The sequence below is a fragment of the Lepisma saccharinum genome, chromosome 11 (assembly GCF_977018435.1).
Source record: "Lepisma saccharinum chromosome 11, izLepSacc3.1, whole genome shotgun sequence".
Taxonomy (NCBI): domain Eukaryota; kingdom Metazoa; phylum Arthropoda; class Insecta; order Zygentoma; family Lepismatidae; genus Lepisma; species Lepisma saccharinum.
In genome coordinates this window covers 15,701,807-15,723,906 of record NC_139239.1, presented here as the reverse complement: position 1 = coordinate 15,723,906, position 22,100 = coordinate 15,701,807, and the positions used below count along the sequence as shown (strand labels likewise).

The window sequence follows — 22,100 nt, the reverse complement described above, 5'->3', positions numbered from 1 at the left end:
AGTAGTTGTAAAAACTCATAAAGTTTTCGTTGTGTTCATTGGAATTACAAATGCTCAATGTGCGCACCACCACGCGGGAAACATCGAGACGATAATCCAGCTCCAACCACACCTTCTCAAGCGTATCCGGTGTGATGAAGTTGACAGCTGTACTGATGCGTTTCTGAAGGTGATTCAAGGTTGTGGGTAGTGGAGGTACATAGACCTGGTCCTTCACGAACCCCCAAAGGAAAAAAGACACAAACTGTCATGTCCGGTGATCGTGGGGGCCACTTGCATAGACTTTGATCATTGGGTTCAGCTCGTCCTATCCAACGGTGTGGGAGGTTGTCATTCGGAAAGCTGCGTACAGATTGATGCCAATGTGGGGGCGCTCCATCTTGTTGTAGAATGTAGTCACCTCTCTCTGCAGCAAGTTGAGGAATTAACCAGTCACATAGCATTGTTAAGTAGCTTTCACCTGTGATTGTTGGTCCCTCAAAGAAGAACGGACCGTACACTCGACGCTCTGACACTGCACAAAAAACATTCACCTTGGGTGAGTCACGTTCCACATCAAGAGTGGCATGCGGATGCTCGCTTCCCCAGATCCTAACATTATGCCTGTTCACTTTTCCACTCAAGTGGAAGGTCGCCTCATCACTAAAAATGATCTTTGTCAGAAAGGTTTCATCGTCCTCCATTAAAGTGTGGATAGTCTCGCAAAACTCAAGTCGGTTTACCTTGCCTTGTGGATATAACTTTTGAACCAATTGCAGCCGGTACGGGTGAAAACGCAAACGCTTCCGTAAAATCTTGCTTACGGTAGTTTGTGGCACCTACAACTGCCTACTGGCTTGACATGTTGATTTTCTGGGACTGCGTACAAAGGCTTCTCGCGCAAGCTCCACAATTTCCTCAGAGATGGACGGTCGGCCAGAATGTTCTTTTCTTTGATCACAAATGCATCCTCTCTCAACAGATGTTTTATGCTACTGCAGAATGGATTTGTGTGTAGGTGTATCAACATTAAACTTCCGTTTAAATGCACGCTGCACTCTCACAACACTGCTTGTTTTGGCAAATTCTAACACGCACCAGCTTCTTTGCTGCGGAGTGAACGCCATTTTCGATGTTACTGTCCTCTAGCTACCGAATTCACAACTAGCAATTCTGAAAAGAAAGATATTAAAATATTTTGAGTTAACTGAGCATTGGATATCAATTTTATCAAAATATTCAAGTAACTATTAATTTTATGACATCTTGAAACCAGGAAGTGTTTTTGTGCTCACGCTGTATTTCATTTTATATACGTATACGTATACTTATAAACAATTAGAATAACTGTATATTAATTCATGTACGTCAAAGAGCTGTATTTGTAATTACAGAATCTGTGCAAAGAAAATTGTAAGTTTAATTGTAACCCTACTTTAATAATAATAATAATAATAATAATAACTTTTGGCTCATCCTATGATGAAGGAACAGTCACAAATAACACCAATATCGAGGCAGGATTGAACCCCTGGCGTCGTAGCGTTGAAAATGTGTGCAATAGCAAGGGAATGAGCGAGTTAAAAAGGATGCCTGAAGATAACACAACGAAAAGAACAGGAAATCACGAGAGAAAGAATGGAGATTAGAGAGACAAGAATTAACACTATAATGTGCATCAGAGAAGACAAAACAATATGAAGACTTGATCGGAGGATATGATTGTGAAGGGAGAATGTGGAATTAAAAACAATGAAATTATAGGATTGGTAGGGAGAGAGAAAATTATGTGAGCCTGCAACCTAACAGGAAGACGGTTTCTTCTACCAACCTCACCTACGAACAGCAACTGTTTTTGCTATGACGTAATGTTGCTCAAGTTCCTTCAAGGCTTCAGATAAGTTTTGCCAGAGTTTGCGTGATCTTGGAGGTGACTTTGCGAAGGGATATGAATACTTTTGGATGACGTCTTGTGAGCAGATATTCTCCTTTGAGCTTCGAAGCGCGAATTCTTAGAAGGAACGATTCAACCGACCGCAAATAACCTACAAACGGAAGTTCGGATGACACTTTGTCTCTGTGGAAACTGTGCATAGAACCGTGACAACAGTTTGCAGTTTGCTCTAAACTGTCTATTTTGATAACTTGGTTCTTAGAACTAGGACTTACGCAATGAATTGACTTTTCACGGAATTTGATCCCACGAATGCTCGTTTCGAACTTTCCACACTTTGAGAGTATCGGCACATTCAGTGTGGCTTAAGGATGTCTTCCGTGACTCGATGGTTAGAATAACCTGCTGCCACATCAGCTTGATTATTACCTTGTATTCTTAAGATACACATGGAGAGTGTATAAACATATCAATGGGTAATGTTTCTACTACTGTTATTGAACTGGACTGTTCAATCAGTCGCAAATTGTCTATTACTACTCGTTCTTACATCTTCTAAATTGTACGTGTATTAGAGAAAGAACTAGAGGTAATGTCTCAGGCTTATTTGTGCTTTCTGTTTCAATTCCTAAACAATTTACCTACTATTGTATTTGCTATTGTATTCATATTTCTCGAAAATAGTAGACCCTACACATGATTCAGTTTCACACCTTCTTAATGATCGATGAAATCACACATTAACAAGAATTAGTACAACCTGCAGATCGTAATACTCGATACGAATTTTCAGTGCAATGAATTTGAAAATACACTCCTTACAAAAAGCTTGGAATATTGTTATACAGCAATAGGTAATAGGCAGGATCGTGGAATTCAACGAAACATGGTATCTGTCTGCTGGCTGGACGTTCTCGTGCTTTCGCCGACATATGCCACCTGCCTATCACCTATCGCCTAATCGTCGCCGCCTCGTAATCAAGAGTTCCCGGGTTCGATTCTCTGTGGAGGCACATAGTGGTCCGGATCCCACTTTAAATTGCAGATTCAGTCCCGATCAGTTTTACTGTGCATCAAGTAGACTTAAAACACCCATCAATCAAAACCTATCACCGAATACAACAACATTCATTCAAAACTTTTTTGCTTAATATAACAATATTCCAAACTTTTTGTGAGGAGTATATAAAGTGATATCTGATTATATCCCTCGTCCTGCAGATTTAGTTTACAAACATGCGTTATGTACGATTATGTGTGTCATATTGTCATCCAGTTACATCTATACGCATTGTTATCAGTATCTTTTTGTACAGTATTTAAGACCTTTAAACAAGTATTAGCGAATGTTTGTCCAAGGATAGCTTGGAAGGCAACTTGGGGAGAAGTGATTCTTCTGCCTAAAACTTTAGGAAAGAAAATTATGTCTGGAATCAATGTGGTGTCAACAGGTAACCAAATGAGGAACCGCATGGTGAGTTGGAATTTTTGTTTTAAATCCACCAATCGGGAGTCCACCTAAAGCTTAAATTTGGATCCGAACCATTATGTACTTCCACCGGGTATCGAAACCGGGACACCTTGATTACAAGGCGACGACGTTACCACTACGCCATCAGGGAATTTCAAGGAACTGCATGTATTCGACCCATTGCAAGTATTGCAACAAGTGGGGTACTATTTTTATACGCCGCAGCATTATTACAACAGAACCCACTACACCGAGCGAATATTCCTTCGTTCTATTTCACTTTGAGGCCAATGCGATTTCTATTTTGTGGTCATAGAATTCCTTCAAGGGGGCGGAACCCTCGTTTTATTTCAGGTTTTAATAACTAACTTAGCGAACAAGGAAAATTTTTGAAAGAATAAAAATCCGGATTTTGTAAATGATGTTTCGTTGTCTCTTGCAGCATTTGCCAACAATGGATAAGAAAGAGAGGCCTTTTTTCACTCCAGGGGAGATGTAATCCTCCGCCTAATTCCTCCAACGGGATGAGGAGATGGGACAGTAATTAAATTTCTAAATTAAATATTTAATTTGGAAGTTGAAGGACTTATCCCTTTATATCAGTAGCCAGCAAGCAGATTAAAAATGTGTTTCTTGGAACCTCGGCGAAAAACGCCGAAGGAAGGCTTTTTGTAACTTCCTGCGGTCTCCTGCAATGTTTGAGTTTCTACTATTTGTATTGTGTATATATTGTGCGCCTACATGGCATTTGAATAACTTTATCGCATCTTTAAAAGTATTAAAACTAGACGAACGAATAAAAGATAAATTCTGATAAATGGAAAACTTCAAAGCATAATTTCATAAAACAATTCAATTTAAATATTTAGTGCATTTTAACACAACTTTCCATTTATTGTCATTTTGAGAACGTCTAAGGGGACACCATACATTGGGAGGGCTCCCCGATGGTGCAGTGGTAGCGTCGTCGCCTTGTAATCAAGGGTCCCGGGTTGGGTACCAGGTGAAGGCACAAAGTGGTTCGGATCCCATTTTAAACTGTAGGTCCAGTCCCGGTTAGCTTTACTGTGCATAAAGTGGACTTAAAACACCAAATCAAGCAATTTTAACACTGATAAAATACACCGTTGCAATGCTGAAATAGCTGGTGGATGGATGCTACTAGAACACTTCAACACTTTTATAATATACATGAAACCTTTAGGCCAGAATTCAGCTCAACAGTAGGCACTTTACAATGACTTTAGTGGCAGTAATAGATCATTCGTCAAGAACACCGCTACTTGCCTCACTGCGATAGCAGGAAGGGCCTTCACACCTTTGTCTGTTTTTTTCCACGTTTGCAAGCAAGAATCGCCTTAACTACAAATACAATGAGAGCCAAATATCAACGGAACTCTACACTACCAGAGGCAAAGATCAACAGAAATCCACACTAGCAGAGGCAAAGATCAACAGAACTCCACACAAGCAGAGGCAATGATCATCGGAACTCCACACTAGCAGAGGCAAAGATCAACGGAACTCCACACTAGCAGTGGCAAAGATCAACGGAACTCCACACTTGCAGAGGCAAAGATCAACGAAACTCCACACAAGCAGAGTATGACGACGGAAAGTAATAAGAATCAGTTTCCTTGACTTACTATTTATTCGACACAAACACGTAATTACAGGTATTACACCCCGTACAAACGTCAAGCCACTGCTCGATACCCAGTCCGACGTCAAGCGATCTGCTGTTTCAACTACTAGCACCGCCCCTTTTCCACCTCGCTCGAGCCGCGAGGCATGAGGAGCTCTGAGGTAGTCTACCACGTCACAGCGACGTTCCTACCTCAATACACTCGAGTACAAAATTAATCAAATGATACAACTGTCATAAGAGGCAAAGATCATCGGAACTCCACACAAGCAGAGGCAATGATCATCGGAACTCCAAACTAGCAGAGGCAATGATCATCGGAACTCCACACTAGCAGAGGCAAAGATCAAAAGAACTCCACACAAGCAGAGGCAATGATCATCGGAACTCCACACTAGCAGAGGCAATGATCATCGGAACTCCAAACTAGCATAGGCAAAGATCAACGGAACTCCACACTAGCAGAGGCAAAGATCAACGGAACTCCACACAAGCAGAGGCAAAGATCAACGGAACTGCATACAAGCAGAGGAAATGATTACCGGAACTGCATACAAGTAGTGACTCGAGAAGAGTCGAGCAGTGCACTCGTGAGGGGAGTGGGCGAAGTGGGCAGCTACCAGCTGTTTGCAGCAGCGCGCACTGCTTCGCTCCTCCAACTCTCTTTCTCTCCTTATTTTCCTTCGAGGCACATTGTGGTTCATATCTCACTTTAAACTGTAGGTCCAGTCCCGATTAGCCTTACTGTGCAAAAAGTGAACTTAAAACACCAAATTAATCAATCAATCAAAATCCCCTTCTTTTTCATTATGCGCCCTTGCTCTACAGATTCCAGAGACACGGTATACAGTCACTGTGCGTCCTCCAGCTTTGTAAGAACTGCCGACCAGCCAAATGACAAGCAGTTGCTACTACGGAATTGTGTTGTTGCATGGAGTAGTCAAGGTCACTCACAAAGATACAGCTCGTCAACTCTAAGTTCTGTTTGGAGTTTTCCACATAATGAATGATACAGAATTAAGATGGTGTGACCCACATGCGTCATGATTTATCTTTCTTCACGCGCTTGTAGCAAGGAAGCCTATTTAAGATGCGCATTATTTTTGATTGTTGCAGAAGCCACGCCCACGGTTGCCATTTCAATGTAGGTTTTGTAAATTCGAGCCCGGGAATGGGGATATTGTTTGTGCCAGATTTCATAATTTCGTTCTCAATTCATACGGCACAGAGAACGCTTCTTTGCTCCCCGTTTCCCTTTCTCTTCATTACATCCATTCCTCTATTTCTCTTTGTTCCCGTTTTCCATTCTTTGGCGCGTTTGCTCCCGAGAGACGGGGACAGGTTCACGACTCAATTTTCCATCCACACCTGGCGACGATGCCGCAGAAACAAAACACTGCCGACGCGGACCGAAGACGAATGAGAAGACGCGAAGAGAGGCAGAGAGACTGGAGAATAGCAGTTGGTGAGGATGGGAGAGGAATTCTAATAACGCGGGATTCAGGATACGGACAAGACGGGACGAGGATTTCTTATCCAAACTCTCCAGATATACCCGAAGCCAGACAACGGTCCCATAAATATTTCACTGATCCGACCGTCCTTTCGCAACACTCTCAATTCCCATAAGGGGATGTATATGTATGGCGGTATATGCACACGTTATGCCGGCGCATATAAACTTTAACGTGGAGGTCTTTCTTGTGCTCGCATTGAAATTCCGCGCAGATATTCTCATATTCTTTACGAGTCCTGGATGCGAGCGGCAATTTCTCATGCGTATGTATGCGAGTGTGATGGAGCATGTCCCCACGGTGGGTATATATTTCGTGTTTTACATAGCTCATTTATGAACTGATGATAACGAGTTCTGGGGATACGTTTAGGTGACACGGAGATATTTCACAGTGCACGTTCCTTGCATGTGGAACAGTGTAGAGGGTAAATTTTGCTCGAGACAAAAAAACAAACTCACAATCTGGGCAGCATTCCCTAATATTAACTAACATTTTTTAACCCTGAACTTACTTGGTGCGGCCATATCTGATACCAAGCAGCAGTAGCTCCAAATCATGTCCCAAGACGGATCTATCGTCTTAACATACTGCAGGGTGGTCCATAACTCTAATTACAAAATTGCATTATAAACGTAAACACGTTTTACAAGCGTAGAGCCATACAAATATTGTTTGTGCAAAACGGTAGTTGTGTAATCTGTAATAATATATCGCTTATGTCCTACAGTACATACTCACCTACGTATGTTAATACAAAAATGAAGGTAGGTCAACAATCCAGTCTATTCAAACGTTTTTGCGACGGTGTTTGAAAAACGTTCCAGAAGTAGTTCAACACCAAAACACTGCAATTCTTGTCATATTTTTCACCGAATATGAAGTACATAAACGTACTCTTCTGTAGATAAATGTCGATTCATTACGTACTTGTTCGCTATTCAACTTACATAAGCCGGATCCTGTGGCCGAGTGTTTAGCACATCGCGCTGCGACGCCAAGGGTCCCTGCTTCGAATCCCGCTAGGGCTTGGTTGTTTGTGAATGTCCATTCATCAATTTCATCATTTCATCACTCATCTCCATCTTCGCAACTTAGCCAAGAGGCACAAAACGCGAAGTAAAATAAACTAGATCAATCAATCAACTTAAATAATGCTAAAACTCTCTAAGTGTTTTTCAATAGCCACCACTCACTAACAAAAACATAATCTCAAGTAGATAATGCTCTAATCAAGCTGTGCTGCTATGCTAGTTTATGTAGAGGTGAATGACTGTAAGTATCAATTTACTTATGGGCCACTTTTGTATGTGTCAGGATACCAATATTGTGTCAGCACTCTCTAATATTATTGCTCACCTAAATAGTGGAGTGGTTAACAGCGAACTACAACGCGTTCGAATTCCTGTATCGGCATGGATGTTCTTTGTAAATCTCGCTTCATCAACACCATGTATCATTACTCATTCTTCTCTTTGAAGGTCCAAACTATTTACAGTTAAATTAAAGCGTATTTCTCATTGGCTACCTCCCCGATGGTGGAGTGGTAACGTCGTCGCCTTGGATTCGATACCCGGTGGAGGCACAAAGTGGTTCGGATTCAACTTTAATCTGTAGGTCCAGTCCCGATTAGCCTTACTCTGCATAAAGCGGACTTACAATTTCAACTCAATCAATATTCACGATTAACCAAAAGTGTCAAAAAAAGCGAAGTAAAATCAACCAAAACAATTAATCTAATATTGTTGAATGATGGTAAATCAAGCGGTTTTGAAGGGAAATACAATTACTAAAGGAGTTTCAGTGTAAATACATTTTGGGTTAAATGTGAATCCATTATTTAAATGCGCAGAAAAACTCATATTGTGAACAATGCCTAACTTACGTAGTACAGTACGGTGTTGGATTAATATAAATGCCATTTTTAAAGACGAAGGATGTGGCAAGAAGACATTTTTCTGTTCTGTCGATTCTTGCCTCTGTTTGTGTGGAAATACGTTGATCTTTGCCTCTAATTGTATTGAGTTCAGTTGAACCTCGCTGCTGCTTCTATGTAATTCCGGCCATTATTTTTGTATCTGCTTGTATGGAGAGGAACCTTGCCTCTGCTTTTCTGCAGTGCCGGTGACGCTTACCTCCGCTTGTATGGACTTCCGTTGATATTTCAACTACTTTTGTGAGTTAACTTTGATCCTTGCCTCCGCTTTATGGAGTACCGTTGATCCTTGCCTCCGCTTGTGTGAACTTCAATTGATCCTTGCCTCCGATTGTATGGAGTTCCGTTGATCCTTGCCTCCGCTTGTGTGGACTTCAATTGATCCCTGCCTCCGATTATATGGAGTTCCGTTCATTCTCGCCTCTGGTTTTATGAAGTTTCGTCGATCCTTGCCTCCGCTTGTATGAAATACCGTTGATCCTTTCCTCCGCTTGTGTGGGGTTCCGTTGATCCTTGCCTCCGCTTGTGTGGAGTTCCGTTGATCCTTGCCTCCGCTTGTGTGGACTTCAATTGATCCCTGCCTCCGATTGTATGGAGTTCCGTTGATCCTTGCTTCTGGTTTTCTGAAGTTTCGTCGATCCTTGCCTCCGCTTGTATGAAATACCGTTGATCCTTTCCTCCGCTTGTGTGGGGTTCCGTTGATCCTTGCATCGGCTTGTGCTGAGTTAATTTTATTCTTGCCTTCGCTTGTATGGAGGTTTAACACATTTACACTCTGTTTCGAGAATTTTTGGATCAAGGCCGCATATTAGGGCAGAGAGCGGGAGAGAAAAGGGGACGGAGTAAAGTAGTGCGCGCTGCTGCAAACAGCTGGTGCCTGCAGCTGTGTTTTCCCCTCCGTGCAGTCACGCCTCCTCTCATACGTTAATTGATCGAACCTCTCGAGTCCTATTTGCGTAGAGGACTTGGTTTCGTTTGCTTGCTCCAGAATTTCCCGGGAGAGAGTGTAAGCTAACAACAACATGAAATTCCTAATCGCTTCTAACCTAACAAAAAACGTAAAAATATTAACACCGTAGAAACAGTTTCTTCTTCACCCAAAACATGTTAATATTTGTGAATTATCTTGTTGCAATCTTATTTCCTGTTCATCACCAACTTCTCTAACTTACCCAAAAGACACCGAGATACGAACGAAGAGGATAAGGAGAAAGAAAACTAACAAAGTTCGACAAGCAGTGTGAGTAAAGCATCGAAATTATTATTTGCAAAAAAAATTTTGATTTGATTTGATTTAGTTTAATTTACTTCGCGTTTTGTGCCTCTTGGCTAATTTGCAAAGATGGGTATGAGTGATGAAATGATGAAATTGATGAATGGACATTCACAAACAACCAAGCCTAACCGGGATTCGAACCCGGGACCCTTGGCGTCGCAGCGCGATGTGCTAACCACTTTTTTTTTTTTTTAATTTATTACATTTTGCAATTTATTACATTACATTTGCAATTTACATTTCAACTCATTGGGCAAGTAAACATTACAGTAAGAAAATTAGCATACAATCTATTTCTTTTACAGTCAGGTATCCTGTGGTATTCTTGATGGAGGTAATTTACAAATTGTATATTAAAATCTGGTTGCCGATATGTCGATAGGAAATAGGCATAGTGTCCTAGGAGCCATTGTACACTTTTACGTTTTGTTTTTGGGTAATATTCAAAAGCTGGATATAAAAGAATATCTACAGAGATGTTATACACTGATGTTCGACAAATAGTACTCACAAGTTTCCTTATATAAAGCCATGATGTTTCTATTATTTGGCATTCACTCAGTCTATGGACTAAACTATCAGATACATTACATTTGGCACACATTGGCGTATTTATTAATTTAAGATCATAGAGTCTCTCTCCAGTGATTTATTTTTGGTGGACAATTATATACCATGCTGATCGGATTCGTGATGTAAGATGGTGAGCCTGAATATTATTCCATATTTCTCTCCACTTCATTCTGGGATTTTGCTCAATAATTTTACATGTTGGTTGTTCTAATTTACATAGTCTGCGATATATTTCCGATGTCACTGGTATTGTTAATATCGGAGATTGTAATAGGGCATAACTAATATCCACTATTGTTGACTTAAAATACCATAAAGTGTCTACCAGTCTAGTAATATCAATAGGAGCTTCTAGTGAAATATAGTCCAAAGCGCTTCTCAAAACTTTACTTGTGAGGCTGAGTGGATGCTGAATCAATGTCTGCGTGTCAGCTTGAATACGTAAAGCCTGGCATTTGAGTTCTATATTCACAAGATTCATTCCTCCCTCGGCAAAAGGCAAACAAAGTAATACATGTTTCACCCTCAATATCTGACCATTCCAAATAAACCAATTTACTGCACTCTTAAGTTTATTTATATCTAACTTCCGTAGTGGAAGGATTTTTGCCATGTACCATACCTTTGACAGTGCATAGACATGTACAAAGGTCACCCTTGACTGTAAACTAAGGGTGCGAAATTTATTTGTTTGTAATATCGCTTTAACCCCAGTTAATACTCTATCATAATTTAATTGGATCATACTTTGGATAGAGTGCGTATATATTATACCTAGTATACGTATCATTTGTACAACCTTAAAATTACCTCGCTGCGAGTGAGAATGAACAAAATTTAAATTCAAAATGGACGATTTTTCTTGGTTTATTTTTAATCCCGACCATTTTCCAAATTTCTGTAATACTTGACATGTTTCATCAATATCAGACTGTTCATTTATTAATACAGTAACATCGTCAGCATACGCTAACACCTTAATGGTAGTAGAGTGTATGTTAATTCCTTGAACTTTTCGGCCTATTTAACACAGAATGGGTCTCAGTGCAATACAAAACGCTAACATCGACAAAGGATCTCCTTGCCTTACACCTTTATAAATATAGAGTTCTTTTGTCAGAAAACCATTTATTTGAATTTTTGCTGTTGCATGACTATAAAGACTTTTAAATACTGAAAGAAAATGTCCACGTATACCGTAGCCCTGCAAAACGTTAAATAGATATTCATGATTTATCGTGTCAAAAGCACGTTCAAAGTCTAATGCTAATATAGCATTTTCAGAGTTTTTGTTCTGTAGTCTATAACATGTAATTATTTCACGCATCGTTTGTAAAACATTTGTGATTTTCTTATTTAAACCAAAAACATATTGATCCTCTCCTACTAATTTGTCGACATAAGGCATAAGTCTGCCAAGCATACATCGCGCCAATATTTTATAATCCGTACAAAGGAGGGTGATGGGTCTATAATGACCAGGTTCGCTTGGTTTTGGACATTTTGGGATTAGAATTATAATACCCGTATTGGAAGATTTACCCATTTGATACTTGCTAAACACTGCATTTATCCAATCCGTTATTGTTTGACCCATGAATTTCCAAAAGGTTTGATAAAACTTATTGGGTATCCCATCCCAACCAGGAGCTGAAAATGATTGCCCTACCTTAACCGCTCGAAACACTTCCTCACTTGTATATTCTTTGTTTAAGTTTTCACTTTCTTCATCTGTAAAAACCTCTGATTCGGATGCCAATTCATCCATTAAAGCTCCATTATGTGACGCTGGTTGGGAATATTGTTGCTCAAAATAATTATAAATGCAATTACGTACTTCAGGGGCTGAATTGATCTTTGTTCCCCCATTATCAAATATTTCACTAATACATTGTCTTTTAGCATTTTTTCTTTTATGAATTACATGGCTGATAGAAGCGACCTCATCGTTGTCAAAATGAGGAAGTCTACTACGAATTTTGACCCCTTGACGCCTTTCTGCAGTCATTTTTAACAATACAGCTTGTATACGTTTGACTTCAGTTTGCACTTTTTTTCCGTCTGTTGCTTGCTGAATTTGTTCACGCAATACCCTGTAGTAAAAATTATATTTATTTGTCCACTCTCTCGACCGTTCCTTACAGTAACTGATACAAAATCTTTTTATACCCGGTTTGAGAATCTCCTCCCACCAGCGGATTATATCTATCCTCCTCAGACGGTGTGTTATCCATCTCGACCATTGGTCATTAAATGCTTGTTGGAAATTTTTCTCATTAAGAATTGAAGCATTTAATTTCCAACAACCGTACCCTCTCGGGACTATTGGAATGTCCACATTTATCATCATAATGACAGCACTGTGATCTGAAAAACATGTAGGTGTTATACTGATGGACTTTACGTTCTGACGTAATGTGGGTGTGACATAAAATCTATCCAAACGGGATGCACAATTGTCACGTATATACGTGAAACCCCTCTGCCCAAAACATTTGTCACTCCAGACATCTGTGAAGTTAAAGCCAGTTACTAATTTTTGCAATGAATTCGACGTGTTAAATCCAGGTCTTTGATCCTGCGGATACAATACACAATTGAAATCTCCCCCACATATTATGTGTTCTCTCCTACCCTGCATTTCAACAGCAACTTCCTGCGCAAAAAACTCATCCCTTTGTTTTCTACACTGTGACCCGGATGGAGCATATATGTTATATATCCATACATTTGCAACTTTTGCTGATATGATTCTATTATTAGGATGACATACCACATTTGTGAGGGGAACCGTATTACGTGTTAACAAAGCTGTTCCTGTCGATTGGAAATTTGCATTATTATGAACTCTTATCGTTGGGGAAAAATTGAAATTCATTTGTCCACATTCTTGGAGAAAGACAATATCTAATGATGCTTGTATAATAAAGTCCTCTAACGCCGCCTGTTTTGTAAGTGATTTCATTTTGTTTATATTTATTGTAGCAAAACGAAGGGTCGTCATCATAAATACTATGAACAAAATTTTTGGGATTGGGTATTCCCAATACTTATACTTCCACCTTTGCCCCATCTAAGAGTAATAATTCTTACACTATTTTTATATGCCCCTAATGTTATACACCAAAAATTAACAAACACACTAACAATATTATTTTAGTAGGGGGGGGGAGCAAATACCCCTTCCCTTTGTATAGCTTAATCCATAAATATCTACCACCACGCAATACAATATCATTAACTTTCTGACAGTCCATATAAAAATATTCATTCCAAATAATACTATTTTCTAATCTTAAAGTGATTACCTGTATCCAGTATTCACAAACTTTCATGGCCTATCGGACTTGGATCAATAACCATGTCTTGGACATTTGTTTTTACATGTCGCAATGATCGTCTTTTCGTCCGATTGCTGCCTGACACTTTCCTTATACTCTTTGGTCGTTTTTGTGAGCCGGAAACCGAACGACCCGTACTATTTTGGACACTTCCACTTTCACTATCAGTTTCCGAATCTTTTTCCTGTTTAGCTTCTTGTCTCAAGTCCTTTTGCTTGGTCTGATTCTGCTTCCTCTCCTTGTTGCTCTGTAGCACTTCATCACTCGATTCCTCTTGCACTTTAGTTATGTCTTCTTGTCGTCTTAGTGGTCCATCCTTCTTCTGCTCCATAGTATCCAGGGACATTTCTTCACTTTGTCGCGTAAGTTGAACATTTAACACAGGTTCTTTTGGTTGATCTTGCATATTTTCTTCAGTTCCTTCCTTGGTCAAAGTTTGTTGATCATTCTTGTGAATATTTTTCTCTTCCTGTATATGTTTTCCCTGTTGAAGCCCTTCTATCACAGTCAGTTGTGCTGATTCTTGACTCACATTTATATCTTCGTGTGTAGATGTAGACGGTGCAATTGCTTCGTTATAGGACCGAACTGCACGACCCATGACTTTGAACACTGTTGGTTTCCGTAAGGTACAATTAAACCGCATGTGATCACTACTACCACACCATTCACAAGTCGGGATTTGACCATTATATACTACATGTGCCGTATATTGGCCTATTTTTACAAAGGAGGGAATTGGCTTCTTAATTGCCATCAAAACCTGACGCACCCCATTATACACTTTGTACCTAAATTTGTCACTCCAAGTTTCTGCTTTCAATTCATCGATTGTCCCATATTCACTCAGTTTTTCAAGAATTTGTCGTTCTGGCACTTCCAAAGGAAGATTAAACACTCGAACCGGCTTCAAAATTCGATTCGCATCACTCAGTTTTACTTGTGTCACAGCTCCACTACTATAATAAAAATTCACTTCACCAGTATTTTCTTCTAATATTTTTCTCATTTTTCCCGGACGCACTAATTTCAAAAATACACATTTAATCGTCGTGGAAATTTGTATGGCTGCAATTTCATCCACACTCAGTTTGAATTTATCATGAATAAATTCATGTACTTCCAAAGGACTAGGTTTCAAAGTTCCCGTTTCAAAACTGATTTGTATCGTATTTTCGCGATCCATTCTATATTTTACTTTTGTCCAATTCTTCACTAGCACAGTTCAACAGCACACCCTCTCCCACACGTACGTACCGATATCGCGCTGAACTTTCACTTTTAATCAAAGCACAGAGCTCGTACAGCACGACCTACCTGTTCCGCGCTAGGCGCGAGACTGACTCCACTCGGCCACAGGGTCGGGCATTTGCAGAAAATGTGGAAACTAATACTCTCAGATTGCAACACTGCTCTCGACTCTCCTTTCGTATCATCCAGGAACCCTAGTGTCTTCGGAGATCTGTTATTAACCTACGCTTTCAACTTATCTCGCTGAGATGACCACAATTTGAGTCAAAGGGGGACAACAATATATTTCCTATCTTCTCTGTAATTCGGCTTCGATCTTCGCTCGCCCTGGTGACGGTAGCTGGAAGCACAAGACAAAAAAATCTGAGCATCTTTGTTTTAAGAAAAAAGGCCTAGTTTGGGACGATCCCTAGGAGGAACAAGTCAAGCGTATCACGGAAAGAACTTTGTTCAGAAATAACCTTGTTTGTATCTTTATCTCAGGTCCTGAACAGGAGTAGCGATTTCATCAGGTTAAGGATATAAAAATCAGAGCACGTTTAGTTTCAAAAAATTTTCTTTTTGACAAACAGGATCTATCTATGATAGATCCTTAACTACTACCAAGGGCAATCACATTATTCAGGATCCTATTCTGTTACGATAGTTTCTATTTAGCCCAGCAATTTTAGAGTTTTACTTTGCAAAATATAGTGTAAAACTGAAAATTGACAGAACAGTTATTTTGGACCTCACGGAATGACACATACCTCGAAATCCCATATTTGTTTCAACCCAAAATAACGGCTACCACATTTCATCTGTTGTCTAATATGGGGCGATATATACTTTGTCTATGGAATCTGTGGAGCAAGGCCGCGCATAACGTAAGGGAAGGGGAGAAACTAGTTGACGGAGCAAAGCACTACGCTCTGCTGCAGACGGCTGGTAGCTGCACTCACTTCGTCTCTCATATGTTCATTGCTCGAGCTCTCTCCACTCACCACTTGCTCAGTCAGAATCTTATTTTTGTTCCCTCGCACCACACATTCCCGGGACAGAGTATTAATATTTCCTCTTATCTATTTCGGGAGTGAGGTAGGGGTGGGTAGTTTGAAGATGGATACAAGGGGGCGGAAGCCACCTTTGGTCTCCGGGCAAGCTAATCTAATATTACTGCAAACAAAAGTTCATGCAATTACGATAAATTGGTTATACAGTTGACTGACATGATTTGTCATCATATGTGTATATTTTATTTCATACCTTCCACATTATGAAATATAATTTATTCAACTTGCACCTACTTGCAATATTATGTGCTTTCCTTTTTGTAATAACCTTGTTTTTTATATGTCCCATAGTTACAGAGTTATTTGTCAAATTACGTCATTAAAGTTCCAAAAATCTAATTTGCAGGCTAGGATTTCTATTTTCATAAAATATGCGTTAAAGAGAAGTCCGGCTAACTTGCTCTTGTTACATTCTATTACAGTTGGTGTCAAATTGTTATGGGTAATGAAAACTATTATGTCATCAAAAATAAAACAGCAGCCATTTTTGGTTGATGCAAATCTGAAGTTTTAGGGGGCTACAGTATCTTATTCAGGGAGATCTAAAGTAATTCTTACGCCAATTTTCAGCTTTACACTATTGGAAGGTTCTGTATTTTGCCTAAAATTATTGCGCTAATTGATACACACACTATTTATCTCGTTGCAATATCTTTGATGTTTCATCTAGGTCCTTCTGGAGAAGCCCCTGAAACTTAAGCCTTAATATTAGCCTAATCCCAAATTTAAAAAGAAGAACTAAAATACTGCTTATAGTACAAAGGGTGAACATAAAGTCTTTCCCTTCTCTTGTGTTTCAGGTAGCGTAATTTTCAGATGAAGCAACGTTTCACATATCTGGGAAAGTAAGCAAGGCATAATGTCCGGATATGGGGGTCGGAGAACCCACATGTCGTGTTACAGCACGACGGGTTGTGCACCGACACACTGGGAGTTAACTATTCACCAGTTCTTGCATGACACCTTTCCATACAGATGGATCGTTAGAGACGGTCCCATATCATGGCCACCGCGTTCGCCGGACATAACCCCTCTTGACTTCTTTTATGGGGTTACGTTAAGGACACAGTGTTTATTTCACCAGTTACTGATATGCAAACTCTTCAGACACGAATACAGGATGCTATAGAGACGGTGACGGAAGAGATGTTGGCAAGGACATGGAGAGAAATTGAGTATCGCCTGGACGTTCTAAGGGCAACAAAGGTAGCTCATGTCAAAGTGTACTGAAGTGTACTGATAACAAAACATTATGAGTTAAGCTACCATTTCTAGGAAACCGCATTTCTGTATCTAGCATAGTTCTTTAGCAATAGAAGTTTGTAATCAGGGAAATACTTTATGCTCACCCTATATCACAATGTTTGAAACACCACTCGTTATTTAAAAATGAATTGTATTGAATGATGTCTGCACGTTCTGCTTTATTCTGCAGAAAAAAAAGAGAGAGAAAGATAGAGGAGGGGGGGGGACATGTGGCGATGGTTAATTGTAATTATACACGTTCGAAATTGTTGGAAATGACTTAAAAAAACCGAATGTAACATGCAGTAATAGAGTGTAAATCCAATTTGTGCTTTCAGTGGTTTGACTCGTTATTGTCATTGCTTATACATGATAGGAACCTTCACTGTTCATGTCATTTTCCGTGGATTTGAAAACAGTACCGTTAAACATTCTACGAAATACATTTCACTTTGTGACGTATACTTTCTAAAACCAGTAACACTTCACCAATATCGATATGGAAATTAAAAATTTAGAGGCATATATTTGTTGAAATAATTGAAGTTTAAACACAATAGGTTATTTGCGTCACATATGCAGATTCCAGTGCAGTTAACGGATAACTCAATGCGACAAATGTCTGGGATACTTCTGCAATGAGATTACTCACCAAACAGTACTTTTGTTAGCCACTACTGTCAGCTCAAAAAATGATATGCAACCTCAAATATTGAAATTAGTGAAGAGCTGTTTAGCTGAACTCGCTAATATTAGGTCAAATAATGGTATATGCAACAGCAATAAAACGACTTAGCTGCACAAGGCGGTACTGAACCTGTATTGATTCATGCTTCTCTGAGTACGTAGTGGGTTGTATACGTACACGGATAATTTGCAGTTTACGTAGCGCACATTAAATACTGAGTAACATAAAAGGCGGTGTATTTTCCCCGTGTCATGAAGGCACATAGAGGAGAGATGAGCGGATATGGATCCACACATTCACGATCTCGACCATTGTTGAGGTGATGTGATCGGCTGCCTTTACCCATGATTGCTCTAATTTCATTAGAGGATGGGTGGATCCTTTATTATTTTGAATTCTTGTTATGTTTTCTTAATAGTTAGTTTCTTTTGCTCGTCTCCCTTCATTTATTCAATTCTTTTTGTTTAATTATTATCTTACTTTTGTTTTATTTGTCTGTTTTATTCAATAGGGCATGTTTCTTGTTTATCTCATTGACGGTTTTTTATTTTTCATTTTTCTTTTCGATTTACAGCTTTTAGTTTCACAGCTGGTGTATTTGTTTTCCTTTCCTTTGCTGTATGTTTGCTCTCGTTGCATCCATGTAATCCTTCAGATCGCTTCACTTTTAATAATTTTCTTTCATTCTCCATTTACATTATCAATATTTCTATCACGATTATTTTGTATGCTTTCATAAAACAATTATTTTAAATTTTGCCATTTTTAAAAAAAATATACAAAATTTGCCGGCCCCCGTGGCGGAGTGGTTAGCACATCGCGCTACAAACTCGGGACGGGTTCGAATCCCGGCCGAAACATGCATGTTTGTCCATCAATTTCATCATGTCATGACTCATCTCCAACTTGGCAATTAGCCAAAAGTGGCACAAATAGCGAAGTGAAGTAAAGTAAAGCAAATCAATCAATCAATCAATATGCAAATTTGAATTATGTTGTTTCAAGCTGCTGCCATTTCTTGGACTTGTAATGAAGATTCCTGGTCAAAAATGATTTTTGGAAACACCCAACTCCTTCCAAAGACACACAGTGGGTATCCGACCGAAAATTGAATTCCACTTTCCCAAATAGGTTTTTTGGTGAGCGTTTACCCTTCCGTTGCGGAATCTTTTGAAGAGTAATAAAAAATAGTATAAACTTTTTTTTTGCGACGGTGCAAACGAAAACATTTTAGGGGGACATCAAAGACATTTTGAGGATATTTCGACGGGCACTTGAGTTGTCAAGAAAAAAATATGACGTTAGCACCCAAGTAATTCCTAGAATTTCTTTACGCTCCCCTGCCCCCCTCCCCGTTTCACGGAAAACATTTCATTATGTAGATTTTTAAATCTATGCGAGCTCTGTGTGGATTTCAATTTAATTGAATTATGGACGCCCGAGTGAACAAAATTTTAATTTCCCTCAATACTGGAGTTTTGAAACTGCTAGTTGAATAGAACTCACCTTCTCCAACTAAAACTTCAAATATTGTTTCTGCACCGGGAAGGGTAGAAAGAGGAGGGGGCTAAGGGGGAGGAATGCCCCTCTTTCTATCTCGAGATTTAAATTTTCCAACATTTGTTAACAGTAAGAACGGTGTGCAGTGACAGAAACGAGTCCCTGTTTGCATTTCATTAGTTCGGGCAGAAAAGGCGGGAAAAGTGTGACTGAAATTGTTAGAAATATCACAGAACTCATTTTGTTCAGGGATGATTTTTTCTGGAAAGTTTGCGCAACCAACATACCGGAATAAAAAATGTTTCGCTCGTGTTTCTGCTTGTATGAACTAATGGGGCAACTTACGGTGTCGCCATCTAAGATTCCTTGCAGTGGCATTACTGAAGAATTTTATTCGGATGTGGTTGGTAATATATTTAAGTGCACCAGCTTTCGTCGCTATGGCTAACAATATTATCTGTATTTTACTATTTTTCCATTTGCCTATTTTCTTTCCTTGTTTCTCTTTCTCTCTATCTTCCTCGCCTTCCTCTGTATTCTTCATTTTATATTTCTTCATCTCTGTAACTTTCTCCTAATTTCTCTATCTCTCTCCCTCTCATCATTATCTTTTTCTGTTTATATATTTCCTTGCTAGTTTCTCTACTTCTTGTTTTCTAATTTTTCTTCTCTAGTTTTGCTGTTTTTCTATCTTTACTTCTCTATTTGTTGCTTTCTTTTTCTTGTACTCTAGTTTTTCTGTATTTTTTCTCTATTTCTCTATCTGGTCCTTTCATTTTTTCTTCCCAATTTTCTCCATGTCTTTCTCTTTCTTCCTCTTTTTCTACACGGACATTTCTGTTGTTGTTTTTCCCTAGTTTCTCTTTCTTCTTTTTTTCTGTATTTTCTATCACTTTCTTTCAATTTCTTATCCTCCAGTCTTCCTGCCCTTTCATTCTTTCTTTCTCTCTCCCCCTTTCTATTTTTCTTCTGTAACTTCACTTTTCCTTTCTTTGTCCATTTATCTGGTTCTTTCTATGTAGCTTCTCCTTTAATTTCCTATCATTTTCTTTCTTTCTCTGTTTATCGCTACGTGAAAAATGACTCGGCAGAGTAAGGATCTTTATGCATTTTCCAGTGTGTCTCTAGATGCACGAGTAGTATATATTGTTAATTTTTATAAATATATGCAAAAAATTGTTTTGTAGTCTTCTTCAAAGAGTTTGCTCAGGTTTAATTGTTTCCGTGAGAATGAGTTCGTAGTGCTAGTGCTACTATCCAGAAATAATATTACAATAAATTGTTTTATTTGTTTCAGATGTTTATAATTGACGACCATAAGGAAGCCTAATGAATCAAGGCCTGGACTTCTTCGAGGTAAGTGGACAATATATATTTTACTCTATGTACATTTATTACGTTTGATAAATTGCAAATTTTTGGCTTTGCCAATTAGTATTTCCATCTTTCAACACACTTACATGAATTAGTCTCTCATGACTTAAATTTTCATTTTCTAATTTCAAGTTAAAACTAGGTTTATAGTAAGTTCTGGATTGAAGATAAGGTATAAGTGAGAAAAGGCGAACGATTCTTCAAAACGGTTGACTCATTTTGTGGACACTCTGTATAAGATGCTAAATATGTGCATTGGAATCTACGAGACTAATGATTCTTCAAAACGGTTGACTCGCTTTTGGGATACCCTGTATAATATGCTATGAGATTTGAAATATGCAAGACCATGATTCGTGAAAATGATTGGCTCACTTTTGTGGCACTCTGTACAAGACCCTATTAAAATGTCTGCACCTTGTCTGGACCCAAGTTCTGGAAGGAGATGAGAATTCGACTAACGCAATTCAACACAGCTCAGATTGGCTATCAGGTTTCCTGTGGATTGTTTGATTATCGGTTTTCCTCTGAGTTGTTCTAAAGCCCATTCCCTGTCCCGGTTGGTGGGAATGAGGTAAAATAGGAACGTGGGACCTACTGTTGAGCAGCGTGCCTCTCTGTATTGATTTTTCTCTCTGGTGGGAGGGGGGAACTGCAAGAGCGAATTTCTCTCTGTGGCGATACGTAAGTGCATGTCCTTCGGATTTCATTCAGTGTAATCGAGGGAATGTGCGATATGTGTTTTTGAATTCGAGTCTCATCTTTTCGGAAAGAGAAATGAAGATACTGAGAGAGGGAAGGTGAAATTCCTAGACATAGCATCCTTCTCTATGTTTCTAATCTTCTTGTTCATCTCTCCTTGCTCTCGATGATACGAGAACTATCTAAATTAGAAAATAATTTCATTGAGAGAAAGGGTATATCAATATCGAACGTCTTAAGGTGAGAGACTCGTACTCAGGATGTCACAGGTTCAAATCCAGAGATGGTTATCCAGAAAGAAGCTTTCTTGGGTTTAATACGGCTGTCATTGTGATTTTAACTAAGACAGTAAGCATCTTCTTCCGCCTCGTTTCTTCCGCTGGCACGGTCAAGCGAATGGTACGGTCACGGAAATTTATGTATTGTAACAACACCAATGACTTTCAATGGGATCATTCAACTCAAAAATGCCCATGACTGTACAAATAAGCGTCATTAAATAAGAGAACCACAGTAATATTCAGTAAGTTGGGAATTCAAAATGTTATTGTTTACAATACGAAAGTCGAAACAGGTACGGTATTTGAACAAAGCTTATTGTATAAGAGAACTAGTATAAAAGATAAACGTATATCACTAATGTTGCATCTTACCATGAA

At 39.1% G+C, this 22,100-nt stretch overlaps 1 protein-coding gene across 1 annotated transcript in view; it reads left to right on the top strand.

Moving 5' to 3' along the window:
- The window catches only part of LOC145995381 (uncharacterized), a 419,963-nt gene that overhangs the window by 253,008 nt on the left and 144,855 nt on the right, over positions 1-22,100 (top strand). The window contains exon 4 of the mRNA XM_083131984.1: positions 20,663-20,721. The gene's annotated coding sequence lies outside the window, so the exon portion shown is untranslated. The remainder of the gene's footprint in view (positions 1-20,662; positions 20,722-22,100) is intronic.